Below are 21,343 nucleotides of genomic sequence, written 5' to 3'. Positions count from 1 at the left end.
AGGATAGTGAGCCCAGTGTGAGAGTCTCCCTGGACTGGATGGAGGCAGACTGACAGCCTGCAAACCTACTGGCAGGTAACACCCCACAAAGGTGGACTTTACTGGCTGATGCCAGAGAATGAACTGTATGAACAATCAGCAGTTTAAACAGACAGTGAGACATTGACCTGCGGGAAAGTGGCTGTGGCCCATTACACTGCGTGGTTTATGAGGATGTGAATAAATCACCGAGATTCTTTAAGTGACAAAGTGCTTGTGTGTGTCTTGATCCCGCTGCCAGACGTGTGCCCCAAGACGTTCAGGGCCCAGGTCGTCACATTATGGTGGAGAACGCGGGGGCAACGCAGCCTGGTTGCTAAGGGCAACGCAGCCTGGTTGCTAAGGGCAACGGCCTAGGACATATTCTTGTGGATACGGACTGCTTGCTGTGGATCAGCGGGTCCACGAAAAAAAACTTTTTGAAGCGGTTTGCGGTGGATCGGCGGGTCCACGAAAACTGACGGCGCACTCAAGCAGCTTGTGGTGGATCGGCGGGTCCACGAAGTTCCGGGAAAGCTGAGCGACCATGAGTGGAGCCGCAAGCCTGGACGTTATGGAGGAGCTGTACCAGTTCCTTGTGTGTGGACAGCAGGAGCTGTCAGTGCGCAGAGATGTGGCAGCAGTGGACCAGTTTGTGAGTTCCCTTCTGGGGCCAGTACGGGCACAGGGTACCCAGGGAGATAAAGGGGAACGGTGTGAGCTGGGATCTAAGGACACTGCAAGGAAGCCACAGAAAGCCCATAAGGGGGTGGAGTCCCATAAAGGGGTGGTTGCCCATAAGGGGATGGAGTCCCATAAAGGGGTGGTTGCCCATAAGGGGATGGAGTCCCATAAAGGGGTGGATGCCCAAAAGGGGGAGGAGTCCCAGAAAGCGGTGATCCCCCAAAATAGTGCAGAGCATCCCAAATCCAAGGGTGAAGTGGCGCAGATGGACTGTAGCCAGGGACAACAGTGTTCATGCCACAAGTGTCCGGTTTGCGGTATAGAGCACCCATCCGACGAGAAGCCACGTCTGTGTTCCGTGGAAGTGGATGGGGAATCTGTAACAGGGGTCGTAGACTCAAGGAGCTTGGTGACCCTGGTGAGGGCCACTTCTGATGTCAACTTGATTCCTGGAAGGAAGATCCACATCGGCTGCACCCACAATAATGAGACAGAATACCCGGTATCCAGCGTGGTCATTAAGACAGCCAGGGACAGTGGTTCTCATGATGTTGGTGTAGTCTCAGATTTACTGCACCCAATTGTTATAGGTTGGGACTCTAAATTATTTGTGCACTTGTGGAAGCAGGGGGACGTATCCGGTTGCTTGTGTAAGAGCCAGAACAGCCCAAAGGAAACCCTACCACATTGGGAGGTGAAACGGGGTCCTGGTTGTGGAGTTATGTGTGGTAAGGAGGAGATAGTACCTTCTAAAATTGACTGTCCTAAGTTAGGGGTGACCAAAGAAAATGGATGGACCCAACTTAGTGACATAGGGACTAAGGGAATAACCAATAGTGTGACCGTTAAAAACGGGGTAGCTCCAGAAAGGGAGGCAGATATCTGGTTAAGTGGGGACATGATAGTCCAGGACGCCAGGGGGAGTGACGATGACTCCAGAATGGACACTGACTCTTATAAAAAGACAAGAGAGTGCAGTGAGATACAGACAATTGAGAAGGGTAAAACCTCCTCCAGACGCCGGAGACGTAATAAGCGCCAAAAGCTCGTGCAAGGTATACCGTCTGAGGGTGCAGAGAAAGTGAAGTACCTGGTCGAGGAAAACACGTTGCCAGTAGCAACTGCTAAGGTAGAGTCAGACAGCGATGTCCTACACAAGAAAGAGGTATCAGAAACTGAACTGACACATTGTAACGACAGACATCAGCAGGGTGAAATGTCAAAAAATGAGCCAACCAAAGCAGTAATGGTGGTGTCTCCTATAGATTCCAAGCATGAAGCAGAAGGTCTGTCGGACGAGAGCACTGTAGGAGGTGAAATCCTAGAGGGTAATACAGGACAAGGAATCCTGGAGAAAGTTGGTGAAGTACAAATCCATAGAGGTCATGGTGAGCAGACCGGTAACTTACCCAGTGTTGGGGTGATAAAGGGTGAAAACGGGGTCAAAGGTCTAAGAGGAACAGAGTACCACGCTGAAGGGTGTGACACCCTTGCAGAAAAAAAAGAGGACTGAATGTGACACTGCAGAGACCCGCAAGGAAGTTGAAGGTAACGCAGTGAAGACCCAAGAGACAGCTGGTGCTGCAAAAGTGAAAAGAGTCTCTGATGAGGTGAAGTCTGGACCAGAGGTCTTATCAGGAACTGATAGCCTGAGTGACCTGCCTGGTAAAACCAAGATGGAAGACATAGAGATGGTCTTGGTTAAGAACAATAGCAAACCCAAAGGCTCTGAGGCTGGAGCTGAACCGGAAGAGTGTGTAACTCAAGAGGTGGAGCCGTGCATGAGAGAAAAAGATAGATGCAAGAGACCAAAGGAATGGTCTAATTTCCTTGAAGGTCAAGAAACCTGTCTATTCTTTAAGTGCATGGTAGATGTGCCCGAAGACCTAAGAAAAGCCTGTGCCCATAAGTCGATGCATGAGACGTTTAAGAAGGCTGTAGGGGCCTGTGAAGTGTACTTTGCACCAGAGACTTGTCAGCTGGTGGTGTGCTCTGCAAGTAATGTCACAAAGAAGCGGGTAGCTATCCTGAGTGACATGCACCTGCAGTGTCTTCGCACGAACTGGCTCATCTCGGCACAGATGGAAGAAGACACCAGGTGCTTGGAGTGTATGAAGCAGCTCACTGCAGAATTTCAGGAAGTTGTCGTGGTGAAGAAATCATTAATTGGGCTCGCATTAAGAGCGCTGAAAAGTAACATTCAGCAAGCCAGGAAGGTTCCAGGTATTACAGCGATTGAATTAGAAGAGCACAGTGGAACATTCCAAATCTATGGGAAAACTGAAGAAGCAGTGAAAACAGCTCGAAGGCTGTTGGACTTTGTTGAAGAGGTCACACAAGTGCCCAGAGAACTTGTCAAGAAACTGATTGGCAGAAATGGAAGAGTCATGCAGGAGATGGTTGATACATCCGGTGTGACGAGAGTAAGACTTAAGGTTTATCATAAAGCCAGGTTACCCTGTGAAGTTGGTATGGTTCCATGTGTCATGGCGGGAACAAAGGAGTGTGTTGAAAACGTACGAGTTCTCCTAGAATACCGCCTGGGATACCTGGAAGAACTAAAGCAAATGGATCTTGAAAGACAGAAGATTGCAGAGACACTTTGTCAAGTGAGTTTGAGGTCACGACCGCTTTCGGGCCAGGGCCCAGAGAAAAAGTGTGGTCCACCTGATGAACGTGTTGCCTTCACTGGCAAGGGAAGTAGGTCCTGTAGGGAAAGGAGCCTAGGTCATAGAAGACCTACGTATAAATCAGGCTATGGCACAGACTCTGAAGGGTCCAAGCCCTCTAAAACAAAATCTAAAAGAAAAGATGGAGGGAGTGACTGGTCCATAGCCAAAAGTGGTGGTGGGAAAAGGCGGAGATGGAAAGGTGACCTAAGACGTCATGAGAGAAGAGGCCATAGTAGATTGGCAAACAGAGAGTGTGCAGGGTCTAGTTGTGGGAGATCTCCTGTCGGCTCGGTTGTGAGGTACCTGGACAAGAGCCCCTCTAGTGGACTGGTTAGCGCAGAGTCAGGCCGCACGGTAGTTTTGACTGATGGAGTGTCTCACTACCACACTGACCGTTGGAGACAGTTATGGAACGATATGTCGGACCGGCGGACGTGTCTGAGAAGAGGGTTCACTGAGGAGGGTTTGTTGACAGTGGCAGATGGTCGGTCAGGAGCAGAAACTCAAAATTTTCGTAGAGGGCCCATTCGACTGGTAGGGTATGGTTTCCCTAATGCCCTGTCTCAGGGTCGCTGTAGGTTGTCGAGTGTTCCATCCTACAAGTTGGAACAGAGGGGGGGGATATGTAAGGATGCAATGTGGTAGATGGCCGGTATGTGTCACAGAGGGGGAAATCCTCTGTGATCTGAACCTGGAATGTTTCTCTGGGACTTGTAGTTCCATGAGGATTGTTGTACACATTCAGGGCTGGGTTCATGGGATGGTCAGAAGTGATGGGCGGGACTGACCATCCACATACCTCCCATACGTAGGTGTGTCTCATGGGATTTAATGGAGCTGTCGTTTGTCACATGATCTCCGTGTGCTGGTGGGAGCCATCTTGGTTGGAGCACATGTGCAGGAGATCCTGTGCATACAGAGCTAGTGAGGGCTCTGAAATGTCAGGGAGCTGCAGAATCCACTGAGGCTTTGAGGAATTGGAACGTGTACAAGGGCCAGGATAGTGAGCCCAGTGTGAGAGTCTCCCTGGACTGGATGGAGGCAGACTGACAGCCTGCAAACCTACTGGCAGGTAACACCCCACAAAGGTGGACTTTACTGGCTGATGCCAGAGAATGAACTGTATGAACAATCAGCAGTTTAAACAGACAGTGAGACATTGACCTGCGGGAAAGTGGCTGTGGCCCATTACACTGCGTGGTTTATGAGGATGTGAATAAATCACCGAGATTCTTTAAGTGACAAAGTGCTTGTGTGTGTCTTGATCCCGCTGCCAGACGTGTGCCCCAAGACGTTCAGGGCTCAGGTCGTCACAATATATATATATATATATATATATATATATATCATTCCGTGGAACCTTGGATTACAAGCATAATTGGTTCCGGGAGTGTACTCTTAAAAAAAGTTACTCTTATATCAAAGCTAATTTATATACAGTGTATATATATGAATAGTAAACCAGAGTGTTGAGCCACTGTTGATGGTGTGTATTGTGGTATTGGAGCTGTTTGGGCTTAATACATTATTAATTAAGCACTGCACCTTTACTCTGGGCAGCAGTGTGCACTGCGGTTTGTGCTGAGCTGTTGGATTTCCAGGGTGATGTATCCATTCAGCTTCACGTCTCCTGGCTTCCCTTTATGGCGTTAGATGCGGGACACCAAGCTGAGTGATTCTGGGCATTGAGGCAAAGCTGGAAAAACTGCTGCATCTGTGCCTGGACCTGGAATATTTAAAGCCCACATTCAGGCCCCTCACATACGCCCTTCATGAATATACAACAGTGAAACATGCGTCAGATGACCTGGTACACAGTGGTGGCCTGTGGGGCATACATACTGGCTCTGGTGGCCAGTGGGGCATACATACTGACAGAATGTATGCCCCACTGGCCACCACTGTCAATATGTATGCCCCACTGACCAACACTGTCAGAATGTATGCCCCACTGGCCACCACTGTCAATATGTATGCCCCACTGACCAACACTGACAGTGGTTGCCAGTGGGGCATATATACTGGCCCTGGTGGCCAGTGGGGCATACATACTGACAGTGGTGGCCAGTGGGGCATACATACTGGCCCTAGGGGTGCTGAGGGCACAGGCAGGCAGCACTGCAGCAGCAGAGCCTGAGGGCTCCTCTGGCTGCTTTCTCTGAGTCCCCTGTGTGTCTGCTTCTTCTATTGCAGGCACAGGGGGACCTGAGAAGACAAAAGTGCTGCTCCCCTGCTCTCTCTTCCTGCACTCACACTGCTCTCTCCCTGCTGCTTCAGGTGCACTTACCTCAGTTGTAGAACTGACATTTTGAAGCAGCCACTGTGGAGATGAGCCGGTCACATGTAAGGATACTGGGTAGAAGGGGAAGGCAAAGGGGGCGTAGTCAGCATCAAGAGAGCAGCAGGAGGGGACAAGGAAGGCATCTGAGGAGTGTGTGTGTCCAGCATTGAGAGGGGGCGTGGACGACAGCAGAATGGGCGTGGCTAGCAGCATAGATGCCATAGAAGGCATCCAGAGAGAAGGGGCATAACTGGCAGCAAGAGGGGTGTGACCGGCAGAGTGGGGGGCGTGGAGCTGCTTATCACTGCACTGCGGAATACATAGCTCCCGGTGGTGAGAGCGGGGCTGAAGCATAGATCAGGCCACGCCTCCAAAGCTCAGCAAGACGGGCCGCCCCTTGCCCAGGTCTGCCATGTTTTGGCATAGGCGGTTTCCTTGACTGAAGACTGCCCTTCCCGTCGTTGTTCCTTCCCGGTGAAAGACCTGGCTAGTTTCCTGCCAGCGTTGAGAAACATGTGATGGTGTCTCCGCGGCTTTCTTGTTTTGCATATTTCCCAGGGGGCATTGTTCTAGAATTACTGCGTTGAGAAACACGTAATGGTGTCTCCGCGGTGCTGGATGTTGATCTTCCTAAAGTCAAACATCCTTACCTATGTAGCCTTTTACTAGGCATTGCTCCCACTAGCCAGTTTTCCTACTCCACACTGATGAGGGGCAAATACCCCGAAACAGCTGTCTGTGGATAGATACCATGTTTTGGCATAGGCGGTTTCCTTGACTGGAGACTGCCCTTCCCATGGTTGTTCCTTCCCAGTGAAAGACATGGCTAGTTTTCTGCCAGCTTTGAGAAACATGTGATGGTGTCTCCGCAGCTTTCTTGTTTTTTAGACACAGAGATGGAGACAGACAGAGAGACTGATACAGAGACAGACAGACAGAGACAGACAGACAGACAGAGACTGGGATAGACATATCAAAAAAAGAAAAGTCCACAGCACCTTGGTAAAAGACATGTGCCTGTGCAACAGCACAATCAGCACCTCAGGAGCGCACGTCCAAGATCAAGGGATCACTTAAAATAACATACCAATAGTAAGGATGACAGCGTTCCTCTGGGTGAAAAAACATGCAATTCTTTATTCCATCAGTCGTTTTACAGCAACATTTCGACCTGGTGGTCTTTGTCAAAGACCACCAGGTTGAAACGTTGCTGTAAAACAACTGATGGAATAAAGAATGGCATGTTTTTTCACCCAGAGGCACGCTGTCATCCTTACTAGAAATTGAGATAGAGACAGACGGGGCAAGAGACAGACGGGGCAAGAGACAGACGGGGCAAGAGACAGACGGGGCAAGAGACAGACGGGGCAAGAGACAGACGGGGCAAGAGACAGACGGGGCAAGAGACAGAGAGAGACAGACAGACAGAGACACAGAGATAGAGACAGACTGATACAAAGACAGACAGAGAGATAGAGACAGACACAGACATAGACACAGACAGACAAGGAAAGAGACAGACAGCGACACACAGACAGAGACTGGGAGAGAGACAGAGAGACAGTTACTTTTTTTTTATACTATATTGCCCGGGATAGTAATTCCAGCTCACCTGTCACCCAATGCTGCAGAATCTCAGGGATGCACGAAGTCCGCTGGTAAGTCCAAACCAGCTTGTAGTGAACAACGAGGAAAAAAGGAAGTTGGACCCAGCACCGATTCCAAAAATAGGATAAAAATTTACTTTACTATATTGGTACATTGTTAAAATTCTCATACAAAGACCGTGCATGGAAGGTTCAGTACATAGGTAAGCTGTACGTGTTTCGGACTTAATCATAACTTATGATTAAGGACTCTGTTTTGTTTTTATTATTATGAAGTCCGAAACGCGTTCAGCTTACCTATGCACTGAACCTTCCATCCACAGTCTTCGTATGAGAATTTTAACAATGTACCAATAAAGTAAAGTAAATTTTTATCCTATTTTTGGAATCAGTGCTAGGTCCAACTTCCTTTTTTCCTCGTTGTTCACTATCCCGGGCAATGCCCGGGTACTACAGATAGTATCTAATATATAATGCTGAGTGTATGTATGTGTGTGTGTATGTCCGCTAAAGGAATCTGCACTGTCGCATTTACAATCACGAAATTTTGCACAGACAACCCATGTCACTCAGGGAATGTCATAGACTATGTTTTGACGGGAAAATTTAACCCTACAGTTTACAGTTACTATCCAAAAAATCTGCGTCCATTAAAGTCAATGGAGCTGCGAGCTACAGGTTATTAATAGGAGCTGTGATTGGTTGCTATAGGAACAAAATAAATTGTTAATATAAGAAGCTTATGTGTGAGATAATAAGAGGTGGGGAGACGGATAGAGAGATACAGAAAGACACAGAGACATAGGTACAGACAGAGTAAGACGCAGATAGGGAAAGAGACAGAGAGAGACAGACAGTCAAAGAGACAGACAGAGGCAGACAGACACAGACAGGGAAAAAGACAGGCACAGACAGATAGGCAAAGAGACAGGCAGACAGGGAAAGAGGCAGACAGAGAAACAGAGAGAGAAAGACAGGTAAAGAGATAGACAGGGAAAGAAACAGAGACAAGGAAAGAGACAAGGAAAGAGACGGAGACCGACGGGAAAAGAGACCAACGGGGAAAGAGACTGACGGAGAAAGAGAATGATGGGGTAAGAGACAGACGGGGTAAGAGACAGACGGGGTAAGAGACAGACGGGGTAAGAGACAGACGGGGTAAGAGACAGACGGGGTAAGAGACAGACGGGGTAAGAGACAGACGGGGTAAGAGACAGACGGGGTAAGAGACAGACCTGGAACAAGACAGACCTGGAACAAGACAGACCTGGAACAAGACAGACCTGGAACGAGACAGACCTGGAACGAGACAGACCTGGAATGAGACAGATGGGGTAAAAGACAGACGGGATAAGAGACAAACTGGGAAAAAGACAGATGGGGAAAGAAACAGACCTGGAACGAGACAGATGGGGAAAGAGATAGATGGGGAAAGAGACAGAGAAAGAGACTGACAGGCAGACACAGAGATATAGAGAGACAGACACACATAGAGATAGAGAGATAGACACAAACAGACAGAGAGGTAGACACAGCGATAAACACAGACAGACAGAGACAGAGACACACATAGATAGAGACAGACACACATACAGAGACAGACAGTGAAAGAGACCGTCAGACATACAGAGACAGACAGACAGACAAACACAGAAAGACAAACACCGAGACATAAAGAAAAAGACAGAAACAGACAGAGACAAACAGACAGAAAGACAGACAGAGACAGACAGAGGCAGACAGACAGACACAGACAGACAGAGACTGGGAGAGAGACAGAGAGACAGTTACTATCCCGGACAACCCCTGGGTACTACAGCCAGTATAATATAAAGCTGAGTGTATGTATGTATGTGTGTGTGTGTATGTATTTATGTATGTACAGTATGTATGTGTGTATGTCCGCTAAAAGAATCCGCACTGTCGCATTTACAATCACAACATTTTTCCCAGCTACCTCATTTGACTCAGGGAACATTATAGATTATGTTTTGAGGGGAAAATTTAATCCCGCGCTTTACAATTAAGGTCCAGTCACACTAAGCAACTTACCAGCGATCCCAACAACGATAGGGATCGCTGGTAAGTTGCTAGGAGGTTGCTGGTGAGCTGTCACACTGCGACGCTCCAGCGATCCCACCAGCAACCTGACCTGGCAGGGATCGCTGGAGCGTGGCTACACGAGTTGCTGGTGAGCTCACCAGCAACCAGTGACCAGCCCCCAGTCTCCTAGTTACAGCACACATCAGGTTAATTAACCCGATGTGTGCTGCAGCTAAATGTGCACAGAGCAGGGAGCAGCGCACACTGAGCGCTGGCTCCTTGCTCTCCTAGTTACAGCACACATCGGGTTAATTGCCTGATGTGTGCTGCAGCTATCTGTGCACAGAGCAGGAGCCGGCAGCACTGACAGTGAGAGCGGAGGAGGCTGGTATCAAAGGTAAATATCGGGTAACCAAGGACAGGGCTTCTTGGTTACCCGATGTTTACATTAGTTACCAGCCTCAGCAGAAGCTGGCTCCCTGCTCACTGCACATTTAGTTGTTGCTGTCTCGCTGTCACACACAGCGATCTGTGCTTCACAGCAGGACAGCAACAACTAAAAAATGGCCCAGGACATTCAGCAACAACCAACGACCTCACAGCAGGGGCCAGGTTGTTGCTGGATGTCACACACAGCAACATCGCTAGCAACGTCACAAAAGTTGTTCGTTACCAGCGATGTTGCTAGCGATGTTGCTTAGTGTGACGGGGCCTCTACTTGCCAAAAAAAAACTGCTTACATTAAAATCAATCGAGCTTGGAACAGATCTGTTATTATAGACTCCCAATATGGACAGAGAAAGAGAAAACACACAAAGACACACACACACACACACACACACACACAAAGAGATACACACAGAAAGACACACACAGAAAGAAAGACATACAGACAGAAAGAGACACACACACACACACAAAAAGAGACACACACACACACACACAAAGAGACAAACAGAAAGAGACACAGACAGAAAGAGATGCACACACAGAAAGAGATGCACAGGCAGAAAGAGAGACACACAGAGAGAGACACACTGAAATAATCCACAAACAGACACACAGAAAGAAACACACAGAAATTAAGAGACAGACAGAAAGAGATACAGACAGAAAGAGAGGCACACACAGAAAGACGCATACGCACACAGAGAAAGAGACACAAATACAGAAAAAGACACACACAATGAAAGAGACACACAGAGAGACATGCAGAAAGAGACACACAGAAATAGGCCCACAGACAGAGGCACACACAGACAGAAAGAAATACAGACAGAAAGAGACACAGACAGAAAGAGATGCACACACATAGAAAGAGATGCACACACAGAAAGAGAGACACACAGAGACACACAGAAATAGGCCCACAGACAGAGACACACACAGAAAGGGACACACACAGAAATTAAGAGACACAGACAGAAAGAGACAAACAGAGAAAGAGATACAGACAGAAAGACACACACAGAAACAGAGACAAACAGAAAGAGGCACAGACAGAAAGAGACACACAGAAAGATGCACAAAGAAAGAGACACCTCCACATAAAGAAACACCCACACAGAAAGACACCCATACAGAAAGAGACACCCACACAAAAAGAGATGCCCACACAGAAACTGTTTGGATGTTTGAGGTAATATAGTAGCTGTTTTCACAGTTACCTTTGATATTTATCCGGTGGCTTATAGCAACCAATCACAGCTCTGTTTCTATTTTGCTACAGGTCATTAATAGTAGCTCTGATTGGTTGCTATAGGCAACGAAGGACATTCTTCGTATTACAACACATAAGCTGTCTTATACTATTTCAGTGGAGAGAGGGACAGAGAGAGAAAGAGACATAGAGAGACAGAAAGAAGGACAAAGAGAGAGACAGAGCAAGACAGAGAGAAAGACAGAGATGGACAGAGTGAGAGAGACACACACAGAGAAAGATGGACACAGAGAGAAACAGAGAGAGACAGACAGAGAAAGAAAGAGACAGAGAGGGAAAGTGGGAGAGAGAGCAAGAATGTCAGAGTGGAAGACAAACAGAGAGACACTTAGTTGGTATCCTGGGGAATGCCACAATGCCACTACGTATATATATATATATATATATATATATATATATATATATATATATATATATATATATATATATATATACAGTAAATCACCGAATGAGTGCACCCCTCACATTTTTGTAAATATTTTATTATATTTTTTCATGAGTGAACACTGAAGATAGGATACTTTGATGCAATGTAAAGTAGCCATTGTACAGCTTGTATAACAATGTAAATTTTGTGTTCCCTCAAAATAACTCAACAAATAGAGATGAATGTCAAAACCACTGGCAACAAAAGTGAGTACAGTCTCAAGTGAAAATGGTCAAATTGTGTCCAAGTAGCCATTTTCCCTCCATGGTGTCATATGACTCATTAGTGTTACACCGGCTTCTTATTCACACCTGAGACCTTGTGTTAAATTTGATGTTTTCACTCACACACTCTCGAAATGGTCACTGGAAGTTTAACAGGACACTTGATGGCAAAAAAAATCTCTGAAGATCTGGGAAAAAAATTTTTTTTGCTCTAGATAAAGATAGCACAGACTATAAGAAGATTGGCAACATTCTGCAATTGATCTGAAGCACAATGGCCAAGACCATACAGCAGTTTAACAAGACAGGTTCCACTCACAGCAGGCTTCACCATGGTAAACCAGAAAAGTTCAGTGTGTTACACTAGTGGATGTGAAGCCACTGCGCCATGAACCGGGCTTACTCTGACGGGGAATGACTAGGTCTACCAGGTCTTCACCAGGGGGTCTGATGTTGAGGATCGACTGTGCTATAGGTAGACACCAGGTACCAATTTTGGGAAGCCCCTTGTACTGTGCAATTGATCCAGGATAAGGGACGCAGGCATGGGAGGGCAGGCGGGACAGAGTGGGTACTGGAGACAGGCATAAAGAAATAAGTACTGAAGATAGGCAAGATGAAGTAGGTACTGGAGACAGGCAGGACAGGATCAGGTTCACAGATGAATAGCAGACAGATGTTCAAGTGCTACCTAGCACACTAGGACTTTAATTCCTCAGGCACCTACTTACAGGGGAAGGTGCCTTTGTGGCGCCCTGGCCTAGCCAGGTCGTCACAGATAACACACAAACACCCCACCCCCACTAGACAGTAACATTAGCCAAACCCAAAATCCTTGTTGCCTCCCTCCAGGGTCTGATGTCCACACCAGGTGGGGCGGAGCCAAGCGATTGGCCCCGCCTACCGAGGAGTTCACAGGCCTGGAGGCGGGAAAAGTGACAGAACAGCTTAGGAGGTTGAAGTGTGAGGAGTAAACACTAGGGTGTCTGGGTTTGTGGCCCAGGCACAGACGGCCACCAACATCTGCCAACCTTGCTGTCTGCAGGAGTGGTGGAGCAACGCAGAACCATAGGACCGGGGACGGGCGATGGCCCGCCGGTACCGACCGGGGAGCGAAGTGAAGCCAGCACACACAAGCAGGGCCATCGGACCCCGACCAGGCTTGGAACCACCGACAATAGTCAATAGTCAAATCCGAGTGTGACCGGAACCCCAGGGGTTTCCTAACAGCCAAAGACCCGATTGAAGGCAACCGCCCACACCGTGAGCGTAAACAGCTACCGCCTAAGGCTAGAGACCCAAGGGCCAGCGCCTGCGGGCAAACGGGCTCCTCCGACACCCATACACCGGGGAGCGGACTACCGTTGGGAATCCATCGTAGTCAAACAAGTACATCAAGGTGCAGGGAAAGACAGCCGCCATCACCTGTCCGGGGAGAGAGGCACTGCAGCCGGCTGCGGGACCCGTCCATCCAGCCGTTTGGTTTACCGAGGACTTTGTGCATCTCTTGCTGAGTGAGTACACCATCCGTCCCACCTTTCACTCACGGGCGAGGAGTGCCGCCCGAGTCCCCGGATCCGGCCCACCGCTCGAGCCACCGAGCAGCAGCAAACGCAGCAGCGCCGGACCCGAGCGTTAGCGAGCGCAGCGCAGTGGCGTCCTCCCCGCCTGCGACACCTTCAATACACAGTGACTCCTAGGAGACCTGCAAGAGAAGATTGGGGATGGAGCAGGAGAGAGACATAGGAGAGACCCAGATGCCTGGCTGAGTTTGTCAGCATCTCTGCCAAGAGGAGGAGGAGGGACAGTGCCGGGACTCTGGCGTTATAGAGTGCATGTGCTCAGCATCATATCCAGAGTTTGTCTTTTCAAAATAGTAGTATGAGCGCTGCCAGAATTGCTGCAGTTGTTATAGGGGTAGGGGTTAGCCTGTCAGTGCTAAGAAAAGACACCACACACTGCATAAAATTGGTCTCCATGGCTGTCATCCCAGAAGGAAGCCTCTTCTAAAGATGATGCACAAGAAAGCCTAGAAACAGTTTGCTGAAGACAGGAAGACTAAAGGGGGCTTTACACGCTACGATATCATCTTTAAAAAGTCGTCGGGGTCATGTCGTTTCTGACGCACATCCGGCCTTTTGATCAATATCTTTGTGTGTGAAACGTCCTTGCGATTGTGAACGAGCGCAAAATTGTTCAAAATCGGTCTCCGTGGAGAGCTTGTTCAAAAGTCAAAAATCGTCATAGGCCATCTGGAATTGTTCGTTCGAGTGCTTTATCATCTCAAGTTGTTTCGTGTGAAGCATTTGCAACATCAACAATATCGCACATGCGTGCGTCATCAACAACATGGTTGTTCTAGAAACGTCACATTAATCCACTACACACGTGCATAGCTTGCTTAAATTAACTTGTCAGTTTCATTGGTTGTATGTTGTGTATAAAGATTATTGACGTGGGATAGTCGCCGATACTTCCATCTTGAGTGGTGTCTATATCATCTCAACGTTTCTGCGTTGGTCAACATTGTGAACTGCATTAATTAAGGTAATTATTTGGTTACATGTGGATGTTATTTTTATGTAACCCTGAAAACTTAATTTTGTCTTTTAACCCCTTCACCCCCGGCCACTAAAACACCCTAATGACCGGGCCATTTTTTGCAATTCTGACCAGTGTCACTTTGACAGGTTATAACTCTGGGACGCTTCAACGGATCCTGGCAATTCTGAGATTGTTTTTTCGTGACATATTGTACTTCATGTCAGTGGTAAATTTAGGCCGATATTTTTTGCGTTTATTTGTGAAAATTTAGGAAATTTGGCGAAAATTTTGAAAATTTCGCAATTTTCAAACTTTGAAAATTTATGCCCATAAATCTGAGAAATATGTCACACAAAATAGTTACTAAATAACATTTCCCACTTGTCTACTTTACATCAGCGCAATTTTCGAAACAAATTTTTTTTTCGTTAGGAAGTTAGAAGGGGTCAAAGTTCATCAGCAATTTCTCATTTTTCCAACAAAATTTAGAAAATAATTTTTTTTTAGGGACCACATCACATTTGAGGTGACTTTGAGAGGCCGAGGTGACAGAAAATACCCAAAAGTGACCCCATTCTAAAAACTGCACCCCTCACTCTGCTCAAAACCACATCCAAAAAGTTTATTAACCCTTTAGGTGCTTCACAGGAACCAAAGCAATGTGGAAGGAAAAAATGAAAATTTTACTTTTTAACACAAAAATGTTACTTTAGCCATAAAATTTTCATTTTCACAAGGGAGAAAAGAGAAAGTGCACCCTACAATTTATTGTGCAATTTCTCCTGAGTACGCCGATACCCCATATGTGGTAAAAATCAATTGTTTGGGTGCACAGCGGAGCTCGGAAGGGAAGGAGCGCCATTTGAATTTTTGAACGCAAAATTAGCTGCACTAATTAGCGGACGCCATGTCGGGTTTGAAGACCCCCTGAGGTGCCTAAACAATGGAGCTCCCCCACAAGTGACCCCATTTTGGAAACTAGAGCCCTCAAATATTTTTTCTAGATGTTTGATGAGCACTTTGAACACCTGGGGGCTTCACAGAAGTTTATAACGTTGAGCCGTGAAAAGAAAAAAATTTTTTTTTTACCACAAAACTGTTGCTTCAACTAGGTAGCTTTTTTTTTCACAAGGGTATCGGGAAAAAATGCAACATAAAATGTATTGTCCATTTTCTCCTGAGTACGCAGATACCTCATATGTGGTGGAAATCAAATGTTTGGACACACGGCAGTGCTCGGAAGGCAAGGAGCGCCATTTAAATGCAAAATTAGCTGCACTAATTAGCGGACGCCATGTCGGGTTTGAAGACCCCCTGAGGTGCCTAAACAATGGAGCTCCCCCACAAGTGACCCCATTTTGGAAACCTAGAGCCCTCAAATATTTTTTCTAGATGTTTGATGAGCACTTTGAACACCTGGGGGCTTCACAGAAGTTCATAACGTTGAGCCGTGAAAAGAAAAAAAAATTTTTTTACCACAAAACGGTTGCTTCAATTAGGTAGCTTTTTTTTTCACAAGGGTAACAGGAAAAAATGCACCATAAAATGTATTGTGCATTTTCTCCTGAGTACGCAGATACCTCATATGTGGTGGAAAGTAATTGTTTGGGCGCATGGCGGGGCTCAGAAGAGAAGGAGTGCCATTTGACTTTTCAAACGCACAGACGCAGTGCACTGATCGGCCGCTGCAGGACGCACGGTCGGATGCGATAAAAAAAGCGTTGGGGATACGGAAAAAAAAGTCACGCCAAAAATTGACCATGGATGCAGATACGTTATCTGCATCCCTGATCAGCGCTCGGCGGGACGCACGGTCGGACGCGATACAAAAAGCGTCGCGAATACGGAAAAAAGTCACGCCAAAAATTGAGCAGGAATGCCGATCCGTTATCTGCATCCCTGATCAGCGCTCGGCGGGACGCACGGTCGGACGCGATACAAAAAGCGTCGCGAATACGGAAAAAAGTCACGCCAAAAATTGAGCAGGGATGCCGATCCGTTATCTGCATCCCTGATCAGCGCTCGGCGGGACGCACGGACGGACGCGATACAAAAAGCGTCGCGAATACGGAAAAAAGTCATGCCAAAAACTGACCACGGATGCAGATCCGTTATCTGCATCCCTGATCAGCGCTTGGCGGGACGCACGGACAGATGAAGTGTAAAAATGGACAGGATACAAGAAAAAAAAAAAAAAAAAAAAAAAGTTATACTCACAGTACCAAGAGGATCACTGACCAGAAGAGTTGCAGAGGAACAAGAAGGCAGTGAGATAGACAGCTTTACACCAGCAGCAGGCAGGACGTTGGACAGATCAGCAGAAGGACCCAGCGATGGAGGCAGATGTGATCGGGCCAGTGAAGACCTCGGACGACCCGTGAAGGCAGGTAAGAGGACGTCGGGGGGGGCAGGGGGGGATGGGGAGAGGGGGGGGGCAGATGGGGGGGGTTAGAGGGAGAGCAGAGGGGGCGGAGAAGCAAAAGCAGAAGGAAGGAACCTTGGAAGCAGATGACAGAGGAGGCAGGCAGAGCGCGTGGGGAGCAGATCGGGATGCCGGGGGGCAGATCGGGGCGTAGGGGGGCAGATCGGGGCGTAGGGGGGCAGATCTGGGGGGGCACGGGCAGGGGCCTTCACGGGAGCGCGCAGGGGCCTTCACGGGAGCGCGCAGGGGCCATCGCCGGAGCGCAATACTTACCTTTGGAGCTGGCGCGGTGACAGCAGAGGCGGCGTCTGCGGCGGCAGCAGCGGTGGCGTGGTACCAAAAGTACCAGCCACTCCACGCTGCAGCCATGTTGGGGGAGGGTCCCCAGAGCAGCACAGGCCTGGGGAGGGCGGCCACCGGCAGATCAGACCGCCCCACTGCACACTGATTGGAGCGATTGCGCGTCATAGCACGATCGCTCCAATCAGTGCTGCAGGGGCTGGGGGCGGCATGTTTGAGGTCCACCTATGATATGCTGCAGCAGCTGCGGCATCTCATAGCTGGATCTCACAGGATCGCACTAATTCGGGCATTATTTTTGCCGAAATTAGTGCGATCGATGTGGTTGGCGGTTCCGATTTGAACAGCCAATCACATCGATCGTCGATAGGGGGTGGCGATGCCACCCCCCCTGGGGTCAAGCAAAGGTCCCCTGCTGTAAGAAACAGCAGGGGACATCATTTGAAAGCCGTTGCTATGGCCACGGCAATCAAATGAAGTTTAGGCAGTAAAATTACGTCCCTGGTCGTTAAGTCACGTTAAAATAGGACGTAATTTTACTGCCCGCGGTCGTGAAGGGGTTAATATATTTTAAATTTTTCCTATTTTTTTGCATGCACAGAAGAGAAAATAACCGTTAATTTAAGAACTGCATTCTTAACAACCCTTCGAAAACAATTTAAAAATGCTCAATGAACAACAACACAATTTAGTATGTGCAACATTACTAACAACTACTGCAATTGCAGTAGAAGAAATCGAGGCACAATTAAGGCAACAAAACAAATGCCGTCGCATGTGGGCAAGACAGTGGTTGTTAAAGAGGGACCAATACAGCCACATCAACCTAATATACAGTTTGCGTGAAAACAACCCACAGGATTTTCGTAATTATTTGAGAATGTCTGAGGCTACCTTCCTGTTCCTGGTTCAACGTATAACACCATATATCAAACGTCAGGACACAGTGATGAGAAAAGCAATTCCTGTGGAAGAAAGACTGGGTGTAACATTGCGTTTTTTTACTACAGGTAGAAGTTTAACAGATGTGCAATATTCCTCAAGCATATCACGGTCTCTGTTAAGCAGCCTCATCCCTGAAACCTGTCAAGCCATCATTGACTGTCTATGTGATTATATGCAATTTCCTAAAAACCAAGCAGACTGGCTGGCGATTGCATCTTCTTTTGAAAAACGTTGGCAATTCCCTAATTGTGGCGGCGCAATAGACGGAAAACATGTGCGCATCCAGCAGCCACACAATAGTGGTTCTTTTTTTTTATAATTATAAGGGTTATTTTAGTGTTATATTATTTGCTGTAGTAAATGGAAATTATGAGTTTATTTATGTTGATGTAGGCATAAATGGGCGTGTCTCGGACGGAGGAGCCCTTGATTATACCGAGTTTGGCCGAAGGTTAAATAATGATTCTTTATTTTTGCCATCCAATGATCAGACAATTGGACATTTGAACTTTAATTTTATAGCAGATGAGGCATTTCCTTTGCAAAAAAATTTATTAAGGCCCTATCCACATGTGAGTTTAAATGTAGTACGTCGAATTTTCAACTACCGCCTTTCCAGGGCAAGGCGAGTTGTTGAAAACGCATTTGGGATATTGTCTAGCCGTTTTCAAATTTTTCTCACTGCGATTAATTTAAAACTTGATTCAATTGACCGTGTAATCCTAGCCTGCTGTGTGTTGCACAATTTACTTAGAAAGTTGCATGTTCATCAATACACACCAGCAGGCTTTGATGACACAATCAATAATCAAACAGGTGAAATCGTGCCAGGTGTTTGGCGTCAAGAATCCACGTCTTTGGAATCCCTTCATCATTTACCCTTAAGTGGGCGTGCACGCCATGAAATTAAGTTGAATCGGGAAAATTATTTGAATTATTTCATTGGGCCGGGATCTGTACATTGTAAGATAAAAAATTCAAAAATTAGTCTAAATCATTCTGCCAATTAAAAACTAAGCTTAAAAAACCCCCCCCAAAAAAACATAACAGGTTGGAAGTGTTTTTAAATTAGTTAATCAAAAGACATGTATGTATAATTTTCTTTTTTTTATTTAATTAATGTAATACATTTTTTTGGTGAGCATTAACTAAATGTAAAAATTTTCAACTAAGTAAATAACGGCATTATTTTTTTGTAAAAACCAAAAATGTCATAACAATTTTTTTTTTGTTTTAATTATCTTTTATCTTAATTTAAATAATTAGCATAATTGTAAGATTATCAAAGATACCTAAATCGAAAAATTAAACGATAGACTGCAGACACATGCATTTATTTGAAAAGTAAATTGTTTTTTCTTTTAAAAGTGTGCAATCAATGTATATTTCTCTTGCCTTTGTGTGGTTTTTCTGCAGGTATATTCATTCAGTCTATATCTCAGCCATTATTTGTCGAATACCTATCTCTCAGAAAAATTAAATATGGCGAATTCTTCACGAGCAAGCATTTGGGGCCAATGCGAAATAGAATTTATGGTAGAATGCCTGGATGCATGGGACTTTGAGTGCATACGTAAATATGACCGGCCCATGGCGCATAAAAGGGCAGTATTACGCCGCGTACAACATGGCCTGACAAAAAATTATGGAGTAATGCGCACCATAGTTCAAATCAGGAAAAAATGGTCTGATTTAAAGTATAGATCTTGGAGTCGAGTTGTGAATATGCGTACCCGATTACATAGATTAGCAGGTAACAAATGTTGGTTTTATTTTCCCATTGAATTTAGCAATAATGATTATTTATTTAAAAAATGTAAATTACATCATATTCTACAATTATTCCTTATTTAGGCTGGGAAAATAAAAAGCAGGAGGATAAAGATGATTCTGACGCCGCTACCAATCATGGCTCAAATGAAAATGAAACGCCTCACACCACACCCAGCCCAAACATCTCAGGCAGATAGACCAGTGGTAAATCTCAATTATTTTAGCAAATTGAGAGAAAGATCATTAATGTACACAAATGCACAAAAATAAATGTACCATAATTGGCCTTGACATTATCCTTTCTATATGTCACTCAATCAGACTTGAACTTGGAATTAAGCTCCAGATCTACAAACAATGTTGATGAGGATGAGGATAATATATCATAGTATCATAGTTTTTAAGGTTGAAGGGAGACTAAGTCCATCTAGTTCAACCTGTAGCCTAACATGTTGATCCAGAGGAAGGCAAAAAAACCCCAATGTGTCAAATAAGCTCCAATGGGGAAAAAATTTCCTTCCTGACTCCACATCCGGCAATCAGACTAGTTCCCTGGATCAATACCCTGTCATAAAATCTAATATACATAACTGGTAATATTAAATTTTTCAAGAAAGGCATCCAGGCTCTGCTTAAATGTTAGTAGTGAATCACTCATTACAACATCATGCGGCAGAGAGTTCCGCAGTCTCACTGCTCGCACAGTAAAGAATCCTCGTCTGTGATTATGATTGACCCCTTAGTGACGGAGCTAATTTTCACCTTAATGACCAGACCAAATTTTGCACTTCTGACCAGTGTCACTTCATGAGGTTATAACTCTGGAACGCTTCAACGGATCCTGGTGATTTTGAGATTGTTTTTTCGTCACATATTGGACTTCATGTTAGTACCAAATTTAGGACAATATTTTTTGCATTTATTTATGAAAAAAAAATTGAATTTTGGCAAAAATTTTGCAATTTTCAACTTTTGAATTTTTATACCGTTAAACCAGAGATTTCTGTGACACAAAATAGTTAATAAATAACATTTCCCACATGTTTACTTTACATCAGCACAATTTTGGGAACAAATTTTTTTTTTGTTAGGAAGTTAGAGTTCAAAGTTTATCAGCGATTTCTCATTTTTACATCAAAATTTACAAAACCATTTTTTTAGGGACCACATCACATTTGAAGTGACTTCAATAGGCCTAGATGACAGAAAATACCCAAAAGTGACACTATTCTAAAAACTGCACCCCCCCAAAGTACTCAAAACCACATTCAAGAAGTTTATTAACCCTTCAGGTGCTTCACATGAACAAAAGCAATGTGGAATAAAAAAAAGCAAAAATTAAATTTTACCTAAAAATGTTGCTCTAACCCAAATTTATTCACTTTTAGAAGAAATAACACAACAAAATGGACCACAAAACTTGTTCCCCACTTTCTTATGAGCGCGCCGATACCCCACATGTGGTCAGAAACCTCTCTTTCGACAAATGGGAGGGCTCGGAACAGAAGGAGCAATATTTGAATTTTGGAAAGCAAATTTGGCTGAAATAGATTGCGGGCACCATGTTGCATTTACAGGTCCGCTAAGGTACCTAAACAGAAGAAACCCCTCACAAGTGATGCCATTTTGGAAACTAGACCCCTCAAGGCTTCTATCTAGGCGTATAGTGAGCATTTTAGATCC

At 45.8% G+C, this 21,343-nt stretch overlaps 1 pseudogene; it reads left to right on the top strand.

Annotated features, from left to right (window-relative positions):
* Positions 1 to 1,948: 1,948 nt before the first annotated feature.
* LOC142302348 (RNA-binding protein FXR1 pseudogene) lies at positions 1,949 to 19,857 on the top strand (annotated as a pseudogene).
* Positions 19,858 to 21,343: the final 1,486 nt, after the last annotated feature.

This window comes from Anomaloglossus baeobatrachus, chromosome 4 (genome assembly GCF_048569485.1).
Source record: "Anomaloglossus baeobatrachus isolate aAnoBae1 chromosome 4, aAnoBae1.hap1, whole genome shotgun sequence".
In the NCBI taxonomy this organism is placed as follows: Eukaryota; Metazoa; Chordata; class Amphibia; order Anura; family Aromobatidae; genus Anomaloglossus; species Anomaloglossus baeobatrachus.
This window is presented reverse-complemented; position numbering and strand designations above follow the sequence as displayed.